Source organism: Patella vulgata, chromosome 3 (genome assembly GCF_932274485.2).
Source record: "Patella vulgata chromosome 3, xgPatVulg1.2, whole genome shotgun sequence".
Taxonomy (NCBI): Eukaryota; Metazoa; Mollusca; class Gastropoda; family Patellidae; genus Patella; species Patella vulgata.
Window position 1 is genome coordinate 19,959,322 of NC_065881.2, and position 24,558 is coordinate 19,983,879.

General features: G+C 33.9%; 1 protein-coding gene and 1 long non-coding RNA gene across 2 annotated transcripts in view; both read right to left on the reverse strand.

The window, feature by feature from the left end:
* LOC126815288 (multiple epidermal growth factor-like domains protein 11) overlaps window positions 1-24,558 on the reverse strand; it is a 107,243-nt gene that overhangs the window by 73,139 nt on the left and 9,546 nt on the right. The gene's annotated exons all lie outside the window — the stretch shown is intronic.
* Window positions 5,561-7,713, reverse strand: LOC130012127 (uncharacterized). The gene is made up of 3 exons (XR_008787419.1): window positions 7,599-7,713; window positions 6,918-6,997; window positions 5,561-6,754 (listed from the first exon to the last, which is right to left on the reverse strand). It is a non-coding gene; the product is annotated as an uncharacterized LOC130012127 (long non-coding RNA).

A 24,558-nucleotide genomic window follows, 5' to 3' on the forward strand; every position in this document is an offset into this window, starting at 1 on the left:
TTTACAATATTAAATAAAATACCAAATCCTATCACGTTTCAACGGCAGTAAACGTCTGGACAATATTATACAAATGGTCAAGAATCACAGTGTTTGTAGTTCCGTTTATGTCCTGCCGTAACCATGAAGTACGAATATGAAACGTCGTCTATTTTCCAGTGTAACACAATTATTTATTCACAACCACTACATAGGCGCAAGATTTGAATTGTTTAAAAAGATGTCATAAACTCACGAAACTATTTTATGTTTTCAGGTTTACATTTGTCACTTCAAGATGGCCAAGAACACCGAAACTTTGGATTATTCGATAATCCGCAGATTATTGATCCTTTTTACTATAGTAAAGGTAAACAGTACCTTTTATATAAAGTCTGTCTTCATTAGTCCAGTCGGTGTCGAACAGCAAGACGTTAAACCCCATTTCATTTCATTTATATAAAGAAGATATTTCGAAGACAAATTGTGGTGAATCAAAGAGCCATAAAAATTTACCTAAAATTGTACGTGCTTACGAAAACCCCGAGATGAAAGATTGCTGTTATATAAGATTATATGAAAAATGTAAATCTCTTTGGTAAGTTAAATGTGTTAACGATTCTCTACAGTAACAAACACAGATTGACAGATCTAGTGGTCATGATTTGATCAATTTTAATTAGGGCCTATACTTAATTCACAATGGTTGTTGTAATACATGAAATCTACAAATTGTGAGGTGACTAGTTAAAATGTAAACGTATTAAAAATACCATCAACTTTGAAACATTTAGTAGATATTCATATATTTTATGTATTTAAACATTAAAGTTTACTACCAGAAACTCCACGTCAAAAGTGCTGCACATTCAATTCAAACTTTAATTTTGATTTTTTTTTGTCAGTGATGGAAACTGTACCAGTGATACAGTAACATTCCCATGGGGTATAATACTCTACAGAATACAGTTAAGGGCATCTACTAATCTGCAGATTTTTCTGGGAGAAGGATTATTCATTCTTTGAGGGCTAGATCGTCGACGGGATTATATCATGTTGGTGTCGGGAGCAAAAAATATGCCAACAGACCGGTAAAATTCCTAAATTTGACCTTTGGAATTCCGTTGGCATTTTTAAAAAACGAAAATTAATACAGTATTTGTATTCGAAATATAGTTCAAATGATAAATTTACCAGTGTTGATTATATTTATTTTTTATGAACAAATTCTGATTTAGAGATTTAAAATTTTGAGATTGTTATGAAAGTAAAGAGCACAGAAATAAGAGTTTAGGATTAAGAACAAACGACTAGTGGCTGGGATTAGCTTCCATAGTTTTATTGCCTCGACTATATTTATAGCTCATACCCGAGATTATCATATTCTGTCGTATTGTTAAAATCAGGTGTTCAATATATTTCAGGTCATAAAAGTCACGCAGTCCCAGTATATAAACGGACTTCCGACCGTCAGAAGACAGAAATACATGTATCTGACTTTCTATATGGTACATCAATATACACTGCTGATCAGTGTGATGGTAAATTAGCAAGAAAATTTTCGTGGCAGCTCAAGCAAATGAAATCTACCCAAGCCAAACTGAAGCAAGCCAAAACAACGAAAAACACCCAAACTATCTAAGCTAAACCAACGCAACAGAATGTCAATAAAACCGTTCCATCAAAACCAGAATACAAAAGTAACTTCACCCATTAAACCACAGCCAACCATTTCACAAGGATCGTCGATAAGGTCCCCCTCTACATAAGACCGACAAATCCCACACAATAAATATAACATTGAATATTAATTTTAAATAAAGACATGAATAAGGTTGTGGTTGTGTTTCTCTATTAAAGTGAAGTTATTTTCCTACGGTCCAATGACGACCGATTATTTTCTCGAGAAACTTAAAAAATACCATGTATATATGTGCAATAAAATAATGACTCTATCGAATCCAACAGAGCTGTTGTCACCAAGCCCTGATAACTCGAATCTGTCATCGTATAGCATCCTAATCAAATAGTTGATCCACCAAACGTGGGTACTAATTCACTAGCGAAAATTGCTTGGTACGCAAAACAATGAGAAGAATGGTGCCACATGGATAGAATCTGTGGATATTCTTGTCCATCCTACTGAACAGAATAACCTGTACTCACTATAAGAATAACGTAGACAGGACCTCGGATGTTCGTCCCATCCGAACGACTATACGGTGTTTCTTGCCAGGTCCTCCGTCCTACACCACTGACAAGGGAAAATCACACTGGAAAATGTCTAGTAAGACTACTAATGTAAACTTAACTGTCCTATGTAAATACAGCTATGTCGGAGATGTTTTAAAATTCATAGGCACTGCATGTTTCAACATCTTAGATTTGACCACAATTTGGCACTTGAAACTGCGTTAACAGAGAAAAACTGTGTGGTTTTCAACGAAAGTGTTAAAAAGTCTAATATTGCATCATGATTGCTGTTTTAAAATTTCTTGTTCGATTAATATTGAATTTACCCCATCTTTTTACAGAATGCATTATGTTAAAAAATGAAAATATTCTGTGTAATTCATATGCTTTTAAATTTCTGTCTGAAATTCCGCAGTTTCCTGATGTATTATAGTGTTTGCAGAATGCGTCGCTGCTCATATGAAAATGCATGGATTTTCATACTCTTTGGCCAGGGCATTGCATATATGTTTGTTTATTAGATAACAACAGATTTGTTCAGACGGCAGCAACATGTGAGGTATATAGGACTAAGACTAGGAATTATTTCACCTTATTTCACGAATGTAGTGCGCGTTATAAATAGACAATTTTTTTCTCCCCTCTTCCTGCATTTTTTGGTTGACGTTTCGGTCTAGAATTGGAGAAAAGGGACCAAATTTGCAATTTCATAGCAGTTTCGGGTAATACTGGTGATCATTCTGATTAAAAGACAAATCTATATTTCGTTTCGTTTTTTTATACTTTCGATGGCCTACACTATATGAAGTGTAGTAAAGACAAGTAAAACGAAATTTTGAAGTATAAAAACGAAACGAAATAGGATCTGTGTTTTAACCAGATTGTGCTGGTGATATTAGAGTGGAGGGATCGGCGTGTAGAGTGTCTTTCTGCAGAGCAATCATTGTGTCGGAAGTGAGATTTTGACCCCAGTCAACATCAAATCTCCGTAGCTAAAAATCTAAACGGTCAATCCCCTACCAAATTATCTTGAGGGGGTTGCCAAATGCTGTGATGCTACAGTCATTTAACATTGAAGTCAATGGGCAAATGGACACAGATCACCAAATATTCCTGGGCCAAACAAGGGCCAAAGTTATTTTTAGTCTCTCTCCCGTTCCCTTTTTCCCCCTTTTGCATGGCGATTTTTGTTGACTTTTTGGTGTAGAATCGAAAAAAAAAGGGTTTGAAAATACATTTTCTGCCCGGTTTTGGTGAATATTCATGATTTTGAGGCGGAAGGATACAAGAGTTATGAGGTTGGTTACGTTGAAATGTAGGGCCGGAAATTGCATGTTTTTTGTCTCTACTTCCAGCTTGTGTATCTCAAGTTTTTCATGGTGAACCTCATACATGCTTTTGGGAAAGAGTTTGTCACATGTTGCTCCATCTATGGCAGAAAGCGTTCTACCCAACGAAAATTTGGGAAAAAGTTAGAGCCGGTCTAAGAGACGAGAATTAACATTAAAGTCAATAATTAGTGATCTGTGGCCAAATAATTACTAGTCTAAAAAGAGTTATTTCCCCTTGACTAGAACTGAATTTGACACGAAGATTAAAATTCTAATTGGGGGGTTTTAACGGCAGTCATTTTTTTTTTAGTAATAATACCAGTTGTCCACGTGTTATATGCCCGTCATAGTCCCAACATGACGTATATCATTTGGTGCAGTTCGCTTTGTTTCTCAGATCCGGACGATTACATAAACTTGGGAACAAGTCTTGAGGATCCCCATGATCTTCTCGGTGAGGATTCAAGCCAGGAGAATTTCTGGTTGCGCGATCGGTGGCCAAACTCAACCAATTGGAGAGAGAGAGAAATGGGGTTTAACGTCCACTCGACACAAACTAGGTCATTTCGGGACTAACATATGGTTTAATTTTATTTCAATAATTCGCTTGCGCGTAGGGGTCTTTAGCAGTGGAAGGAAACCGGAGGACCCTTTTTCCCCCTTTTGCATGGCGATTTTTGTTGACTTTTTGGTGTAGAATAAAAAAAAAAGGGTTTGAAAATACATTTTCTGTCAGGTTTTGGTGAATATTCATGATTTTGAAGCGGAAGGATACAAGAGTTATGAGGTTGGTTACGTTGAAATGTAGGGCCGGAAATTGCATGTTTTTTGTCTCTACTTCCAGCTTGTGTATCTCAAGTTTTTCATGGTGAACCTCATACATGCTTTTGGGCAAGAGTTTGCCACATGTTGCTCCATCTGTGGCAGAAAGCGTTCTACCCAACGAAAATTTGGGAAAAAGTTAGAGCCGGTCTAAGAGACGAGAATTAACATTAAAGTCAATGGGGGAATAATTAGTGATCTGTGGCCAAATAATTGCTAGTCTAAAAAGAGTTATTTCCCCTTGACTAGAACTGAATTTGACACGAAGATTAAAATTCTAATTGGGTAAATTAACGTCAGTCATTAGTTTAGTAATAATACCAGTTGTCCACGTGTTATATGCCCGTCATAGTCCCAACATGACGTATATCATTTGGTGCAGTTCGCTTTGTTTCTCAGATCCGGACGATTACATATACTTGGGAACAAGTCTTGAGGATCCCCATGATCTTCTCGGTGAGGATTCAAGCCAGGAGAATTTCTGGTTGCGCGATCAGTGGCCAATTGGAGAGAGAGAGAAATGGGATTTAACGTCCACTCGACACAAACTAGGTCATTTCGGGACTAACATATGGTTTAATATTATTTCAATAATTCGCTTGCGCGTAGGGGTCTTTAACAGTGGAAGGAAACCGGAGGACCCGGGGGAAAACCCACGAGGTTGGATCAACCAAATGAACATTTTACATGTGCGGCATAACATGTGTGTATGCGCGAAAGCCACGGTGGCTAAGTTGGTAAGACGCTGGATCGCTAGCCTGGAGGTCGCGTGTTTGATTCCTGCATCGGGATTTTCCGACGTGTTTTACCCTAGTCGTTCGGATGGGACGAAAACCGAGGCCCCGTATATACATTGGAGTGCACGTAAAAGATCCCTTGGCAGTCGGAATTCAATATAAGAGTAGACCACAGTGCCGCAGCCCGGGCAAAATCTCCCTAATAGACCACTGTATGGCGTATGCCCGTCTTCATTGGCCCAGTCGGAGCAGAACAGTAGGACGTTAAACTCCATTTCATTTCATTTCATTTTATGTTTGAATGCACCTTGCTATTGCTCTTGTGTATAGTGGATGTTTATGTGACGGGCTAAAAAGTGAAGCAATCGAACGACTAGACAGACTTCTTGGAATTTATCTGTAGTTGTGAAAGTGTTTCTTGATTAAATTTGTTGCTTGGTTTCATTTCCAACAATAAATAATAAATATTAAAATACAATTTATTTCTTTAATGCCCAATATACAAGTAAAAACTTTAAAAGAGAAAAATACAAACTTTATAAAAGAAAAATACAAACTTTATAAAAGACAAATAGAAACTTTAAAAAAGACAAAAAAAATAACCTAAAAAAAAATACAAATAAAAAAAAACAAATATAAATTTATTCCTATCAATACTAAATGCACGTTTAGATAAAAACAAAAGCAAGCGGTATATACTATGACAGTATTAAAATCAAACAAATGCCCACCGGTGTTGAAGATCTATCAATAGATCATATTTTCTCAAACAGATATTTACAGTTTTCATACCCCTGTAACTTATTTAAACATATTTATACAGGCCCCGCAAACCAACATTCATTAGAAATCTACATCTGTTTTGGTCCTTCAGTTCGTCAACTTATTGCCAAATATTTTTGAAATCATTCAAGTTGTTTGTATGGACCGTACACAGCCTACATCCCATATACATTTTGTTTAAATAAAAGCTAAAATTTAGGCTATATAAAAACCCCGCTCCTTAACTAATACATGTGATAAAAATATGGATAAATATGGATGAATATATCTCCATGTTACAATATATCATGCCTAATTAATACAAAAAAAGCAATTTAGAAGAAAGTTTCCAGCAAACAAGCACCAACAATGCTCGACACATTTGGACAGTTTTATGTAGACTTTCCAGTCAAATTGGGACTAACACAGCAGTATAATAATCTTTTCCCATATTACAAACATGACTATTCTATACCCTGCATTGGTGTCGGGTTCAGATAAGGATTAACTATTATGCAAAATGTGCGTTTCCTTATGATACCACGTGTTTTTTTCCCGTATCGAATTTATCATATTGCAAATACCCAGAATCTGGGAGTATCACCATAAATGACAATAAACTAGAAAAAGGCTATTTAAATTCAGCATATATGAAAGTTTTGTTTCATTTATATTAACCTTAACATTGGATGGGGCCTCTGAAAGGCACTTGCCTATATACAAAGCGATTTCGTCATACTGAACGGTTCTTCCAAATTGTATACATTATTCGGACACGCATATTGTATGCCTGTTTAATAACCGATTCGATCTGGCTATAAATGTAGCAAGCCACCATCGTCCATCTTGGTGTTTTTCAATGGATAACGTCATACAGATGTGCCATTTCTACTTCAGTAGCTTCGCTGTTTTCATAGACTGGTCCAGCAACTGTAATTATATTTAAAACAAACATAAGCTAGACACTAGATTAATTGGTCAAAGGTTTAAAGCTGACAATAGTAAATCTGGATAAAATAATTGTGTTATATATATATCTGAGGATCAACATGTATATTGTGTGTTCTCTTTGGTTCATATATTTAAATATTACCATTTTCTGGTGTACAATAGGGTTCACTATAATCATTAGTTTCTCGTGGTCTTCCTTCTGTGTTTCCATTCCTTTTTTTCCTGTAAGATGAACATTACAACAAATACATATTCACTTTTTTTAAATAAAAATTGCGATCGAATAGACCACCAGAATGCATTTCTTGTTTAATTGAGGAACGAACACATTCCATTATGATTGCTTATCCCTTTGACGGAGAGGTTATATGTCTTTAATTGTATATTATTATATTGTAAATGATTAATTTTAAGTCCTACTTTTACATCCGCTTCATCAATATTGTATTACTCTATGTTAGTTTATTATTTAATCACTGTATCTACAAGTATCAATTTCTGGTTAACAACAGTAGACATTTAACTTAACATTTTATTTCCAATAAGGCAATAGTCTATTACTTTTCAAAGAAAATGACTGACTAAGTCTATAAGAACTAGCTTAAGGGTAGGATTTGCCAAGGTCTGATTTCAAAGTAGGCGCAGTAAATAACTTGTGAAAACTCGGAAAGGTTATCCAATTCGGTAATACCACTGAATGGGTCATCTGCTTATATAAATATCACAAATGTGATTAGATGAACCTAGATGAATTCTATGGGTTTAAAAATAATAAATACATTTTCCTGGTTTTGATTTGAAACATAAATAAATACAAATTAACCTGTAATAATAGATTACTACTCCAAAAAGAACAGCTACAAGTAGGATGGATAAAATAAGTGCCAACAATATGGAGGTCATTCTGTACACACCAAAATTCTGGTTTATTTCTGGAGAAAAAATCAAAACAGAAGGATCGATAAATGAAGGATACAATCATAAATATTATCCACAAGGCAGGGTAGAACCACGTTCTATTGTTCTAGTTACATATAACAGTTTGTTGTTCCTTTATGTCAAAATGGTTGTTTAATTTTATAAAAATAACCAATATTGTAATTATCTAGTTTATAGACTGATTACATTCTACAATAAAGAAATAATATTATGTTTATACATAAAACAATGTATGTGTCTCTACAAGGTTCATAGATGATTATGATTGTCTCTATAAGTGATGCAGGATTTCCATGATAAATGTGGCCGTAACGTAGCTCATTATGCATATTCGTAAAACATATCTACCCGTATATAATGGGATTTGATCATTGATTTAAAATAATAGTGGTCATTAACATTAATCATATATTGGTTTGTTCAATACTCTCTACAAAGTATACATTTGTCATTTCTTAAACATACATTATGCAAGAGCAAAATTTGCCAATTGCAGGTCTTTCTTTAGGCCGGATATGTTATCCTAATTATTAATAAGACATTAATTAACTGATCCAGACCATAATCAGTTCTGGATGTCATCGCTAGACTGCAATATTTACTGGATTAGAACCCGGTCTGCTGCTGATTAAATCAAAAAGTGGATAATCGAGACTACGTTTTTTATCGTACCGATTTTAGTAATGACGATCGAGGCTAGGCCCAAAATTCAATCTCTAAATTCAAGGTTCAGGGTGGATCAATTTGATTGAAATTTTCAGCAAATTCCCTTTACATTATCTAGTTTTTAACTAATATAGTAAGAACTGCCAGCTCTTTATCTAATCTAACATGTATCTTTAAGCAGTTATTTTGAAACATTTGTGTTTCATGTTTTATTATAAGATATTTGATTTTTTTTTAAAAAATGAAATGAAGTCGTCCTACGTTTCTGCGCCGACTGGAGTAATGAAGTCAGGTATACGCCATGCAGGATCTCAGAACTCTACCAATGAGAAAACCACAGAAACTCTAGAATTGAACAGGTAGGCCTATCGGTTTTTGAATGGTAGCAATTGTTGTGTTATCTATACTAATATTTGTGACAGTCGTTTGTCTGAAATTTGGTGTATAGGGGTAGCTCGGACCGGGGAGTAACATAGGCCAGGTGGCGTTAGTCTAACACTTCTGGTTTCGGGGTTATGACCCCTGAGCGAAGCCGGGCATTCTTCTAGTTACTTATTTTAGTCTACATAACTTTTATTGTCCATTAATTAACAATAGGGTGAGACACAAGTTTGCAACTGATAAAGTTTTCTCCTTCACATAAAAATATAACATAAATCTTATTACAATAAGATACCACGTCAAAAAATCACGATGAACTTTCTCGGCCAATGCAGGGGTCGAACACGCGACCCCCAATTGTAGACATTGGACCCCCCCATATCTCGAAAAAAAAACTCAAACGCCTGATCACCACCCATATTCGGAATCTACGCAAAAAACTGGTCTAGAAAAACTTGGTCTCATAAATCCACAGCTCGGGTGGCGACCCCCCCCCCCCACCCCCCTTCAGCCACCGGACTAAAATATATATAGCCAATGATCAAAGAATCGTTATTTTTCAATTGGATAAACAAACGGTTGACATCCACGAGACGCCCAGAGATGGGAAAATGAATAGGACTAATCATTTATTGTCCCAGTGATTTACATCGAATATTAGTGAGTTTTAATGCGCACCACAATCGAACATATTCAATATATTTTGATCCTTGACATATTGTTTTAAGTTTCCTCGGAATCGGACAGAGATTGTAGCACCTTGAGTGTCTACAAACATCATACGTATTTCACATTTTGCCTAAAAGGCAGTGGCTATAACTCTAGAATAGAAGGTCTAGAATCTGATGTGTGTCAAAATCGAATTCATCCAAGAACAAGAACGTCCACTCAACTTTGTACATTTTATTTTACATTTTTAGTAAAATGCAGGGGGGGGGGCATATCTCCAGCATGGAAGGACGGATCCGCACCAAAGTTGAACTCATCAAAGAACCTTTGATACCTAAATATATTCCATAACGAGAGTGAGATAGTATAAGAGATTTGAGTGGCTATGGAGACCTAGTTATCCCGGGTGTCATAATTAACATACTAAAAAATATTAATACATTAACATCCATGTTTAATATTCCATTTTATTTGACATATATTCTAAAATATTCTAACTACTGTATATAATAATTATTGACAATACCTGTTGACAATGGAATATTGTTAGCTTTTAAGACATATATCCAACAGGACAATATCGATAGTCATTTATCTTTGACTTTATATGTCTTTAACATGTGGATCTAAAATCTTGCGACGTTTGATATTGCAACATTCTGAGGAAGTTTCATTTGGGAAAAGTCGATACTTACCACGAGTACAATCCAGACCTTTATAACCAGGTAAACAATCTCCATTACATGATCCATTAATATGATTACACTCAGTATTTTGTCTACTGCACTTTCTGTTATTACATGATTGTATACACCGATCACCATAGAACCCAGACTGACATTCTGAAAATAAAATTCATCAGCAGTTATACCAATTTTATATCATATATTTAGTAAATCATCTATGCACGAATTCAATAACCTTGATATCCTAGCCCATGCAACTATTCACATTGTAACAGTCAATTACATCCTGGGTTATTTCATATTTTATATCTTACTGTGGTTTTACTGTCTGTATACACCCACCTTTCATCCATTTCACAATACGATTTAATTTATGATATACCCGTCTTTCACTACATAGTCAATAGGTCTATGTCATGAGTAAATACGGTCTTAAAGATACATTATGTAAGATTTCGATAAAGAGCTGAGCATTCTTGCTATAATAGCGCAAAAACAGATAATGTAAAATAAAAATTTCATTCAAATTACTTCATTCTGAGCTAAATGATCACTATTTGTAGTTTTGACAAGATGTGTGCATAGTTGTAACCAGGCCACTGGTATATTCAAGACTTAGTCTCGCTTTCCCATTTTTAAATTAAAATTTTAAATGGCGAGCCGTTTTAATCTAGTTAAAATCTCGAGTATCTGATGCCATCGAGAGTTGATCATGATCTTGTTTTGTTAATAAATGTCTAATTAATAGTTCATATAACATTACAGGCCTAAAAATAACTGCAATAAGCAGATTTAGCTCTGATATACCTGTCTTTCAGCAAACAGTCAATACGGTCTAAATCATGATAATATACCCGTCTTTCAGTATATAGTCAATACGGTCTAAATCATGATTCGCCTGTCTTTCACCAAACGGATAATACGGACTAAAAATGATTCATGTACAGTCATCTTTCACCACATTGATCAGTTATTTATATTTTATGCAATCACTCCCGTTTTTACCACACTGACAAGTCAGATGATATTTGTTTATATTTTATAATTTTACCTTGAGTACAATCACCGCCTTGATATCCTGCATTACATTCTTCATTGTTACATTTACCATCAACATGGTTACATTCAGAAGGCTGTCGACAGTGACGTGAATAACAATCTTTAGAACAATCTTTACCATACGTGTGTATACCATATGAAGCCTGCCTATTGAATCCTCCATCATTACATTCTGTAGATTTATAATTTAATATATTAACACGAATTTTTTATATCCAACTTATTTAATATTACATTCAATGTGACTAACCGTCTAAAATCAAAATTGTTTTCACTGCATTTGACTGACAGTCTTAAATTTTCTTCGACGAAATATAAGAAATGTGATCTATAGGATATTTTTTTTCAACCTTTACCATAGTTAATATAACAAAACTGAAAATGATTGGGAAGTTTAGATTTGTCTTTGATTCCATAAAGTAGTTAGGTTTTTAAACGTTAAATAGTGTGTAATTAAACATAGTGCCCGAATGGGTTTAATATATTTATATGAGAGTGAAGGTTCGGACTATGCCTTGGAAATTAGAAGTGGGGGCAACTAGTATGTGTCTCTCTTTTGTGGACCGAAGTAAGATTGTCCATTGTATTAACTGGACGGGTAGGTCTGTTATCCTTCGGTTATGTGTCTTTGTTAAATGAGTGGCTTCTTTTCAAAAAGATCTCCTCTGGACCGATTTGATTCTACGGTATCTCTAATAGCTGAGAGAATAAAGCTTTTTTAGCCGAGAGAATATCTTCCGTCAAAGTGGTGGTTGATTCCGAGGCAAAAAGAGGAATCACAACAAAATTAGCCATAACGAGAGTGAGATAATATAAGAGATTTGAGTGGCTATGGAGACCTAGTTATCCCGGGTGTCATAATAAACATACTAAAAAATATTAATACATTAACATCCATGTTTAATATTCCATTTTATTTGACATATATTCTAAAATATTCTAACTACTGTATATAATAATTATTGACAATACCTGTTGACAATGGAATATTGTTAGCTTTTAAGACATATATCCAACAGGACAATATCGATAGTCATTTATCTTTGACTTTATATGTCTTTAACATGTGGATCTAAAATCTTGCGACGTTTGATATTGCAACATTCTGAGGAAGTTTCATTTGGGAAAAGTCGATACTTACCGCGAGTACAATCCAGACCTTTATAACCAGGTAAACAATCTCCATTACATGATCCATTAATATGATTACACTCAGTATTTTGTCTACTGCACTTTCTGTTATTACATGATTGTATACACCGATCACCATAGAACCCAGACTGACATTCTGAAAATAAAATTCATCAGCAGTTATACCAATTTTATATCATATATTTAGTAAATCATCTATGCACGAATTCAATAACCTTGATATCCTAGCCCATGCAACTATTCACATTGTAACAGTCAATTACATCCTGGGTTATTTCATATTTTATATCTTACTGTGGTTTTACTGTCTGTATACACCCACCTTTCATCCATTTCACAATACGATTTAATTTATGATATACCCGTCTTTCACTACATAGTCAATAGGTCTATGTCATGAGTAAATACGGTCTTAAAGATACATTATGTAAGATTTCGATAAAGAGCTGAGCATTCTTGCTATAATAGCGCAAAAACAGATAATGTAAAATAAAAATTTCATTCAAATTACTTCATTCTGAGCTAAATGATCACTATTTGTAGTTTTGACAAGATGTGTGCATAGTTGTAACCAGGCCCCTGGTATATTCAAGACTTAGACTCGCTTTCCCATAGTTCATATAACATTACAGGCCTAAAAATACCTGCAATAAGCAGATTTAGCTCTGATATACCTGTCTTTCAGCAAACAGTCAATACGGTCTAAATCATGATAATATACCCGTCTTTCAGTATATAGTCAATATGGTCTAAATCGTGATATACCCGTCTTTCGCCAAGCAGTCAATACGGTCTAAATCATGATTCGCCTGTCTTTCACCAAACGGATAATACGGACTAAAAATGATTCATGTACAGTCATCTTTCACCACATTGATCAGTTATTTATATTTTATGCAATCACTCCCGTTTTTACCACACTGACAAGTCAGATGATATTTGTTTATATTTTATAATTTTACCTTGAGTACAATCACCGCCTTGATATCCTGCATTACATTCTTCATTGTTACATTTACCATCAACATGGTTACATTCAGAAGGCTGTCGACAGTGACGTGAATAACAATCTTTAGAACAATCTTTACCATACTTGTGTATACCATATGAAGCCTGACTATTGAATCCTCCATCATTACATTCTGTAGATTTATAATTTAATATATTAACACGAATTTTTAATATCCAACTTATTTAATATTACATTCAATGTGACTAACCGTCTAAAATCAAAATTGTTTTCACTGCATTTGACTGACAGTCTTAAATTTTCTTCGACGAAATATAAGAAATGTGATCTATAGGATATTTTTTTTCAACCTTTACCATAGTTAATATAACAAAACTAAAAATGATTGGGAAGTTTAGATTTGTCTTTGATTCCATAAAGTAGTTAGGTTTTTAAACGTTAAATAATGTGTAATTAAACATAGTGCCCGAATGGGTTTAATATATTTATATGAGAGTGAAGATTCGGACTATGCCTTGGAAATTAGAAGTGGGGGCAACTAGTATGTGTCTCTCTTTTGTGGACCGAAGTTAGATTGTCCATTGTATTAACTGGACGGGTAGGTCTGTTATCCTTCGGTTATGTGTCTTTGTTAAATGAGTGGCTTCTTTTCAAAAAGATCTCCTCTGGACTGATTTGATTCTACGGTATCTCTAAAAGCTGAGAGAATAAAGCTTTTTTAGCCGAGAGAATATCTTCCGTCAAAGTGGTGATTGATTCCGAGGCAAAAAGAGGAATCACAACAAAATTAGCCATAACGAGAGTGAGATAATATAAGAGATTTGAGTGGCTATGGAGACCTAGTTATCCCGGGTGTCATAATTAACATACTAAAAAATATTAATACATTAACATCCATGTTTAATATTCCATTTTATTTGACATATATTCTAAAATATTCTAACTACTGTATATAATAATTATTGACAATACCTGTTGACAATGGAATATTGTTAGCTTTTAAGACATATATCCAACAGGACAATATCGATAGTCATTTATCTTTGACTTTATATGTCTTTAACATGTGGATCTAAAATCTTGCGACGTTTGATATTGCAACATTCTGAGGAAGTTTCATTTGGGAAAAGTCGATACTTACCGCGAGTACAATCCAGACCTTTATAACCAGGTAAACAATCTCCATTACATGATCCATTAATATGATTACACTCAGTATTTTGTCTACTGCACTTTCTGTTATTACATGATTGTATACACCGATCACCATAGAACCCAGACTGACATTCTGAAAATAAAATTCATCAGCAGTTATACCAATTTTATATCATATATTTAGTAAATCATCTATGCACGAATTCAATAACCTTGATATCCTAGCCCATGCAACTATTCACATTGTAACAGTCAATTACATCCTGGGTTATTTCATATTTTATATCTTACTGTGGTTTTACTGTCTGTATACACCCACCTTTCATCCATTTCACAATACGATTTAATTTATGATATACCCGTCTTTCACTACATAGTCAATAGGTCTATGTCATGAGTAAATACGGTCTTAAAGATACATTATGTAAGATTTCGATAAAGAGCTGAGCATTCTTGCTATAATAGCGCAAAAACAGATAATGTAAAATAAAAATTTCATTCAAATTACTTCATTCTGAGCTAAATGATCACTATTTGTAGTTTTGACAAGATGTGTGCATAGTTGTAACCAGGCCCCTGGTATATTCAAGACTTAGACTCGCTTTCCCATAGTTCATATAACATTACAGGCCTAAAAATACCTGCAATAAGCAGATTTAGCTCTGATATACCTGTCTTTCAGCAAACAGTCAATACGGTCTAAATCATGATAATATACCCGTCTTTCAGTATATAGTCAATATGGTCTAAATCGTGATATACCCGTCTTTCGCCAAGCAGTCAATACGGTCTAAATCATGATTCGCCTGTCTTTCACCAAACGGATAATACGGACTAAAAATGATTCATGTACAGTCATCTTTCACCACATTGATCAGTTATTTATATTTTATGCAATCACTCCCGTTTTTACCACACTGACAAGTCAGATGATATTTGTTTATATTTTATAATTTTACCTTGAGTACAATCACCGCCTTGATATCCTGCATTACATTCTTCATTGTTACATTTACCATCAACATGGTTACATTCAGAAGGCTGTCGACAGTGACGTGAATAACAATCTTTAGAACAATCTTTACCATACTTGTGTATACCATATGAAGCCTGACTATTGAATCCTCCATCATTACATTCTGTAGATTTATAATTTAATATATTAACACGAATTTTTAATATCCAACTTATTTAATATTACATTCAATGTGACTAACCGTCTAAAATCAAAATTGTTTTCACTGCATTTGACTGACAGTCTTAAATTTTCTTCGACGAAATATAAGAAATGTGATCTATAGGATATTTTTTTTCAACCTTTACCATAGTTAATATAACAAAACTAAAAATGATTGGGAAGTTTAGATTTGTCTTTGATTCCATAAAGTAGTTAGGTTTTTAAACGTTAAATAATGTGTAATTAAACATAGTGCCCGAATGGGGTTAATATATTTATATGAGAGTGAAGATTCGGACTATGCCTTGGAAATTAGAAGTGGGGGCAACTAGTATGTGTCTCTCTTTTGTGGACCGAAGTTAGATTGTCCATTGTATTAACTGGACGGGGAGGTCTGTTATCCTTCGGTTATGTGTATTTGTTAAATGAGTGGCTTCTTTTCAAAAAGATCTCCTCTGGACCGATTTGATTCTACGGTATCTCTAAAAGCTGAGAGAATAAAGCTTTTTTAGCCGAGAGAATATCTTCCGTCAAAGTGGTGGTTGATTCCGAGGCAAAAAGAGGAATCACAACAAAATTAGCCATAACGAGAGTGAGATAATATAAGAGATTTGAGTGGCTATGGAGACCTAGTTATCCCGGGTGTCATAATTAACATACTAAAAAATATTAATACATTAACATCCATGTTTAATATTCCATTTTATTTGACATATATTCTAAAATATTCTAACTACTGTATATAATAATTATTGACAATACCTGTTGACAATGGAATATTGTTAGCTTTTAAGACATATATCCAACAGGACAATATCGATAGTCATTTATCTTTGACTTTATATGTCTTTAACATGTGGATCTAAAATCTTGCGACGTTTGATATTGCAACATTCTGAGGAAGTTTCATTTGGGAAAAGTCGATACTTACCGCGAGTACAATCCAGACCTTTATAACCAGGTAAACAATCTCCATTACATGATCCATTAATATGATTACACTCAGTATTTTGTCTACTGCACTTTCTGTTATTACATGATTGTATACACCGATCACCATAGAACCCAGACTGACATTCTGAAAATAAAATTCATCAGCAGTTATACCAATTTTATATCATATATTTAGTAAATCATCTATGCACGAATTCAATAACCTTGATATCCTAGCCCATGCAACTATTCACATTGTAACAGTCAATTACATCCTGGGTTATTTCATATTTTATATCTTACTGTGGTTTTACTGTCTGTATACACCCACCTTTCATCCATTTCACAATACGATTTAATTTATGATATACCCGTCTTTCACTACATAGTCAATAGGTCTATGTCATGAGTAAATACGGTCTTAAAGATACATTATGTAAGATTTCGATAAAGAGCTGAGCATTCTTGCTATAATAGCGCAAAAACAGATAATGTAAAATAAAAATTTCATTCAAATTACTTCATTCTGAGCTAAATGATCACTATTTGTAGTTTTGACAAGATGTGTGCATAGTTGTAACCAGGCCACTGGTATATTCAAGACTTAGTCTCGCTTTCCCATTTTTAAATTAAAATTTTAAATGGCGAACCGTTTTAATCTAGTTAAAATCTCGAGTACCTGATGCCATCGAGAGTTGATCATGATCTTGTTTTGTTAATAAATGTCTAATTAATAGTTCATATAACATTACAGGCCTAAAAATACCTGCAATAAGCAGATTTAGCTCTGATATACCTGTCTTTCAGCAAACAGTCAATACGGTCTAAATCATGATAATATACCCGTCTCTCAGTATATAGTCAATATGGTCTAAATCGTGATATACCCGTCTTTCGCCAAGCAGTCAATACGGTCTAAATCATGATTCGCCTGTCTTTCACCAAACGGATAATACGGACTAAAAATGATTCATGTAGAGTCATCTTTCACCACATTGATCAGTTATTTATATTTTATGCAATCACTCCCGTTTTTACCACACTGACAAGTCAGATGATATTTATTTATATTTTATAATTTTACCTTGAGTACAATCACCGCCTTGATATCCTGCATTACATTCTTCATTGTTACATTTACCATCAACATGGATACATTCAGAAGGCTGTCGACAGTGACGTGCATAACAATCTTTAGAACAATCTTTACCATACTTGTGTATACCATATGAAGCCTGACTATTGAATCCTCCATCATTACATTCTGTAGATTTATAATTTAATATATTAACACGAATTTTTAATATCCAACTTATTTAATATTACATTCAATGTGACTAACCGTCTAAAATCAAAATTTTCTTCGACGAAATATAAGAAATGTGATCTATAGGATATTTTTTTCAACCTTTACCATAGTTAATATAACAAAACTAAAAATGATTGGGAAGTTTAGATTTGTCTTTGATTCCATAAAGTAGTTAGGTTTTTAAACGTTAAATAGTGTGTAATTAAACATAGTGCCCGAATGGGTTTAATATATTTATATGAGAGTGAAGGTTCGGACTATACCTTGGAAATTAGAAGTGGGGGCAACTAGTATGTGTCTCTCTTTTGTGGACCGAAGTTAGATTGTCCATTGTATTAACTGGACGGGTAGGTCTGTTATCCTTCGGTTATGTGTCTTTGTTAAATGAGTGGCTTCTTTTCAAAAAGATCTGCTCTGGACCGATTTGATTCTACGGTATCTCTAATAGCTGAGAGAATAAAGATTTTTTAGCCGAGAGAATATCTTCCGTCAAAGTGGCGGTTGATTCCGAGGCAAAAAGAGGAATCACAACAAAATTAGCCATAACGAGAGTGAGATAATATAAGAGATTTGAGTGGCTATGGAGACCTAGTTATCCCGGGTGTCATAATTAACATACTAAAAAATATTAATATATTAACATCCATGTTTAATATTCCATTTTATTTGACATATATTCTAAAATATTCTAACTACTGTATATAATAATTATTGACAATACCTGTTGACAATGCAATATTGTTAGCTTTTAAGACATATATCCAACAGGACAATATCGATAGTCATTTATCTTTGACTTTATATGTCTTTAACATGTGGATCTAAAATCTTGCGACGTTTGGTATTGCAATATTCTGAGGAAGTTTCATTTGGGAAAAGTCGATACTTACCGCGAGTACAATCCAGACCTTTATAACCAGGTAAACAATCTCCATTACATGATCCATTAATATGATTACACTCAGTATTTTGTCTACTGCACTTTCTGTTATTACATGATTGTATACACCGATCACCATAGAACCCAGACTGACATTCTGAAAATAAAATTCATCAGCAGTTATACCAATTTTATATCATATATTTAGTAAATCATCTATGCACGAATTCAATAACCTTGATATCCTAGCCCATGCAACTATTCACATTGTAACAGTCAATTACATCCTGGGTTATTTCATATTTTATATCTTACTGTGGTTTTACTGTCTGTATACACCCACCTTTCATCCATTTCACAATACGATTTAATTTATGATATACCCGTCTTTCACTACATAGTCAATAGGTCTATGTCATGAGTAAATACGGTCTTAAAGATACATTATGTAAGATTTCGATAAAGAGCTGAGCATTCTTGCTATAATAGCGCAAAAACAGATGATGTAAAATAAAAATTTCATTCAAATTACTTCATTCTGAGCTAAATGATCACTATTTGTAGTTTTGACAAGATGTGTGCATAGTTGTAACCAGGCCACTGGTATATTCAAGACTTAGTCTCGCTTTCCCATTTTTAAATTAAAATCATGATTCGCCTGTCTTTCACCACATTGATCAGTTATTTATATTTTATGCAATCACTCCCGTTTTTACCACACTGACAAGTCAGATGATATTTGTTTATATTTTATAATTTTACCTTGAGTACAATCACCGCCTTGATATCCTGCATTACATTCTTCATTGTTACATTTACCATCAACATGGTTACATTCAGAAGGCTGTCGACAGTGACGTGAATAACAATCTTTAGAACAATCTTTACCATACTTGTGTATACCATATGAAGCCTGACTATTGAATCCTCCATCATTACATTCTGTAGATTTATAATTTAATATATTAACACGAATTTTTAATATCCAACTTATTTAATATTACATTCAATGTGACTAACCGTCTAAAATCAAAATTGTTTTCACTGCATTTGACTGACAGTCTTAAATTTTCTTAGACGAAATATAAGAAATGAAATCTATAGGATATTTTTTTTCAACCTTTACCATAGTTAATATAACAAAACTGAAAATGATTGGGAAGTTTAGATTTGTCTTTGATTCCATAAAGTAGTTAGGTTTTTAAACGTTAAATAGTGTGTAATTAAACTTGGTGCCCGAATGGGTTTAATATATTTATATGAGAGTCAAGGTTCGGACTATTCCTTGGAAATTAGAAGTGGGGGCGACTAGTATGTGTCTCTCTTTTGTGGACCGAAGTTAGATTGTCCATTGTATTAACTGGACGGGTAGGTCTGTTATCCTTCAGTTATGTGTCTTTGTTAAATGAGTGGCTTCTTTTCAAAAAGATCTGCTCTGGACCGATTTGATTCTAAGGTATCTCTAATAGCTGAGAGAATAAAGATTTTTTAGCCGAGAGAATATCTTCCGTCAAAGTGGTGGTTGATTCCGAGGCAAAAAGAGGAATCACAACAAAATTAGCCATAACGAGAGTGAGATAATATAAGAGATTTGAGTGGCTATGGAGACCTAGATATTCCGGGTGTCATAATTAACATACTAAAAAACCCTCATTGTCAATTACATACTGAACATATTCATATTATAGCCAATGATCAAGGAATCGTTATTTTTCAATTGGATAAACAAACGGTTGACATCCACGAGACGCCCAGAGATGGGAAAATCAATAGGACTAATCAGTGATTTACATCGAATATTAGTGAGTTTTAATGCGCACCACGATCGAATATATTCAAGATATTTTGATCCTTGACATATTGTTTTATGTTTCCTCGGAATCGGACAGAGATTGTAGCACCTTGAGTATCTACAAACATCATACATATTTCACATTTTGCTTAAAAGGCAGGGGCTATGACTCTAGAATAGAAGGTCTGATGTCTGTCAAAATCGAACACGAACAAGATCGTCCACCCAACTTTGTACATATTTTTTTTACATTTCTAGTAAAATGCAGGGGGCATATCTCCAGCATGGAAGGTCCGATCCGCACCATAACTGAACTCCTCAAAGAATCTTTGTTACCTAAAATATATTCTAAGTTTCATCTAAATCCGACAACAATAATTGTCGTACAATCAGATGCCATAATCCAGGAAGTTATGTACCAAAATCGAAAGGAATCGAGATCTTTGAGATATAAATCGATATTTCAAGTTTCGTCAAAAGCTTAGATAAAACGTCTAATTCAGTCAATAGAGAGGGGAGATTTCAACAGGGGATTCTCGCTGGCAGATGATAGACCAAATATAGTCTTTTTTCACTGTACTTTCACTGTTACTTGAACATGTATAACGAACTGAGATGAACTGTAGGATTTTCTATTGACCTGTACCAGTCATAGTTGTTCCGACTTGCTTTCACATATTTTCCGCCTGTATATTTGAACTCGACAGAATCACATGGAATAATCTTAAAACTTAAGTATTTATCTGTCTTTGCTGGTTAAGTGTTTCCACGTGGCTGTTGAGGAAGATTGAACAGCCCCAGAACGTAAAATCGCTTACATATCTCATGAAACATTTGCACTATAGGGATGAGATACTTTTTCGCTATGTATATTACCTTGAGTACAATCATCACCTTGATACCCTGCACTACATCCTTGATCACATTTACCCTCAACATGGTGACATGATGAAGACTGTTGACAGTGACGTGACTTACAATCTTTAGAACAATCTTTACCATACATGTATATACCATATGAAGCCTGACTATTGAATCCTCCATCATTACATTCTGTAGATTTATAAATTAATATATTAACATCCATGTTTAATATTCCATTTTATTTGACAGATATTCTACTTACTATTTTATATAATAATTATTGACAATGCCTGTTTTAAATAATGGCAATGAAAAGCAAGGTAGATTTTAAAATATATTTTTTCAACAAGACAGTTAATTATCTTGGATTTCATATTATCTTTAATGTGGCCTTAAAAATACTGCGACGTTTGATATTGCAAGATTCAAAACACAAAGGCCATTTTTGAAATGTTGATACTTGCCACGACCACAATCCAAACCTTAATAACTAGGTTAACAATGTCCATTACATGACCCAGTTATATGATTTTGTATACTGCACTTTCTATTATTATTCCGAGCAAATTTCATTTGGGAATAGTTGCAGATACTTACTGCGACTGCAATCCAGACCTTTATAACCAGGTAAACAATCTCCATTACATGATCGATTAATATTATTACACTCAGTATTTTGTCTACTGCACTTTCTGTTATCACATGATTGTATACACTGATTACCATAGAACCCAGGCTGACATTCTGAAATGATGACCTTTTTATATAATATATGTAGTAAATCATTTAACAGTGAACACAATCATTATCCTGATATCCCACCTCATTCACCCCGTCGCATTTAGCAGTCAATCACATACTGGGTTATTTCATATTGTGATTCCACTGTCTGATACAATCGCATTTCAGCCACAACACAGTACGATCAAAAACATGATACACTCGCCTTTCACGATACATGTACAACCGCCTTTCACCACATTGATCAGTTATTTATATTTTATGCAATCACTCCCATTTTTTACCACACTGACAAGTCAGTTGATAACTGTTTATATTTTATAATGTTATCATGAGTACAATCACCACCTTGATATCCTGCATTACATTCTTCAATATTACATTTACCATCTACATGAAGACGGCAATCGACAGAACAGCCATTTCCGTACATGTATTTCGTCAAAATCGGATAACAAATGTGACCTGTAGAGGGATCACAAACAAATGTGAACGAACGGGCATTGGGACCTACGTAATAATTATACGTCCACATAAAAATGTGGGTGTATAATAATATCAGTTCTGACCGTATCAATGTTCATTAAGCGTAGCCGTACTTTCTTCGTTATTATATTCTGCAGAAATCTAGCTTTTATGTTAACGCAAATAAATGAACAGAAATTATCAATTTCAGCAGGTTCGATGGTCAATTTTATCAGAAATGAAATGAAATTATCAATCTTATACAAAACGTACAGAACGTATCAGTTGTAAAGATATGAAAAGAATATATCAATTTTAAAGAGATGAAAAGTATTATTGGCAGGGATGACTTGCAATATGTTGGATTACAACTTACTTTGTGTACAATAGTCACCCATCCACCCTGGATGACACCCTGCTTTACATTCTCCATTATTTATGTGACATGCTGATGGTGCCCGACAATTTCTATCTGTACATTCTACAATAAAACATTTCAGGTGCTATTTCAAATCTTAAGCCTGTTTATTACTGTGCCCTTATCATTTATGTGATTTTTTCTAAATTTAAGTTTTCTCCTTTTTCTACTTTTTTGGTGCTAAATCATGTCATATTTTTTTTTATCAAACATAATTCGTATTAAAAACATTCCTTTTGATGCGATATCTGGCAAACAAACGGATTTAAGCAGCATTTTAAAATTTTGAAATATGTGTTATCGTTGAATGAAATATATTTCGATGGAACTGGGTTGCTAATTTGTAAAAAAAAACCAAAAAATTCAAGTATTCCCAAGTAGTCTAATACACATAGTGCAAGTCGTTATCGACATGGATGGGGGAATATACTGATGGCTTGCAGTCTGTCTCTTCTTGTGATAGACAGTGTATTTAGACCAGCTATTTAACAATATTCACTTTCCGTTTTTTCGTCAATTTGAACTATAAATCTTACTTATATTACAACTGGTTCCAGTAAATCCATCAGCACATCTGTAAGGGCATTGACCTGTGACTGGATCACATCTATCACCAGATGATTGACAGTAACACAATGATGTACAATCTGGTCCAAAGGTACCAACCGAACAAACTGTATATAATTATCAAATCAAGTGGTAAATATTTCTAAGGAATTTAACAGCCACGACAGAATGTTTTTGGCTTAAAATCATTGAATAATGAGCGAAATGTTCGATTATATTTCATTCCTTATAGAGTTTGTGCATTTCATGAAAGTATGTATGTCCCACAAATAAAGTTCAAATAAAGTAGTAGAAATTTCTAAGGAATTTAACAGTCTCGGGGGTGAATGTTGTGCACTATAACATATGCATGGCCGTATAAAAAGTTAATATTGCTGACCCATTAACTGCATTACGGATAGAAGCGTAGAAGCGACTGGGAAAATATTTACTGTGGATCAGTTTGGTGAATACAGTGCGGCTCCACTTGGTCAGAAATTCTATCTTAGTCGGGTTGACTCCAATAGACATAATTACTTTATATACAGAGCTATACTTAAAGCTATAAAGGGGTGAAATTTGCGTTGGTTTCTCTAATAACTCTACTTCTTCGAACAGGTTTGTCCGGAAATGTATGCCCTTCGCTAACTTAGCCCAAAGTCACTAGAGCACTTTATTTTAAGTTTCTCTTACCATAAACTTCAACTTCACAGAGATTCACATAAACGGAATTTGTAGGTTCGTTAGTCTTGTCATTAGTAATAGTTATATATTTTCCTGTAGTGTTACAGTTTACCACAAATCCATTAGGCTTATTCTTTGAATCATAATTATCTTCTGGTCTACACGGACTTTGATTTGTTTGGTTACGTTCATCTACGAATAATCTGAATCCCTTAAATCTATTAGTGATATCTATATAAAATAAATAAACAAGAATAATTTACAAAAATAAAAATGAGGATGTCTGTGTTTGTTTTT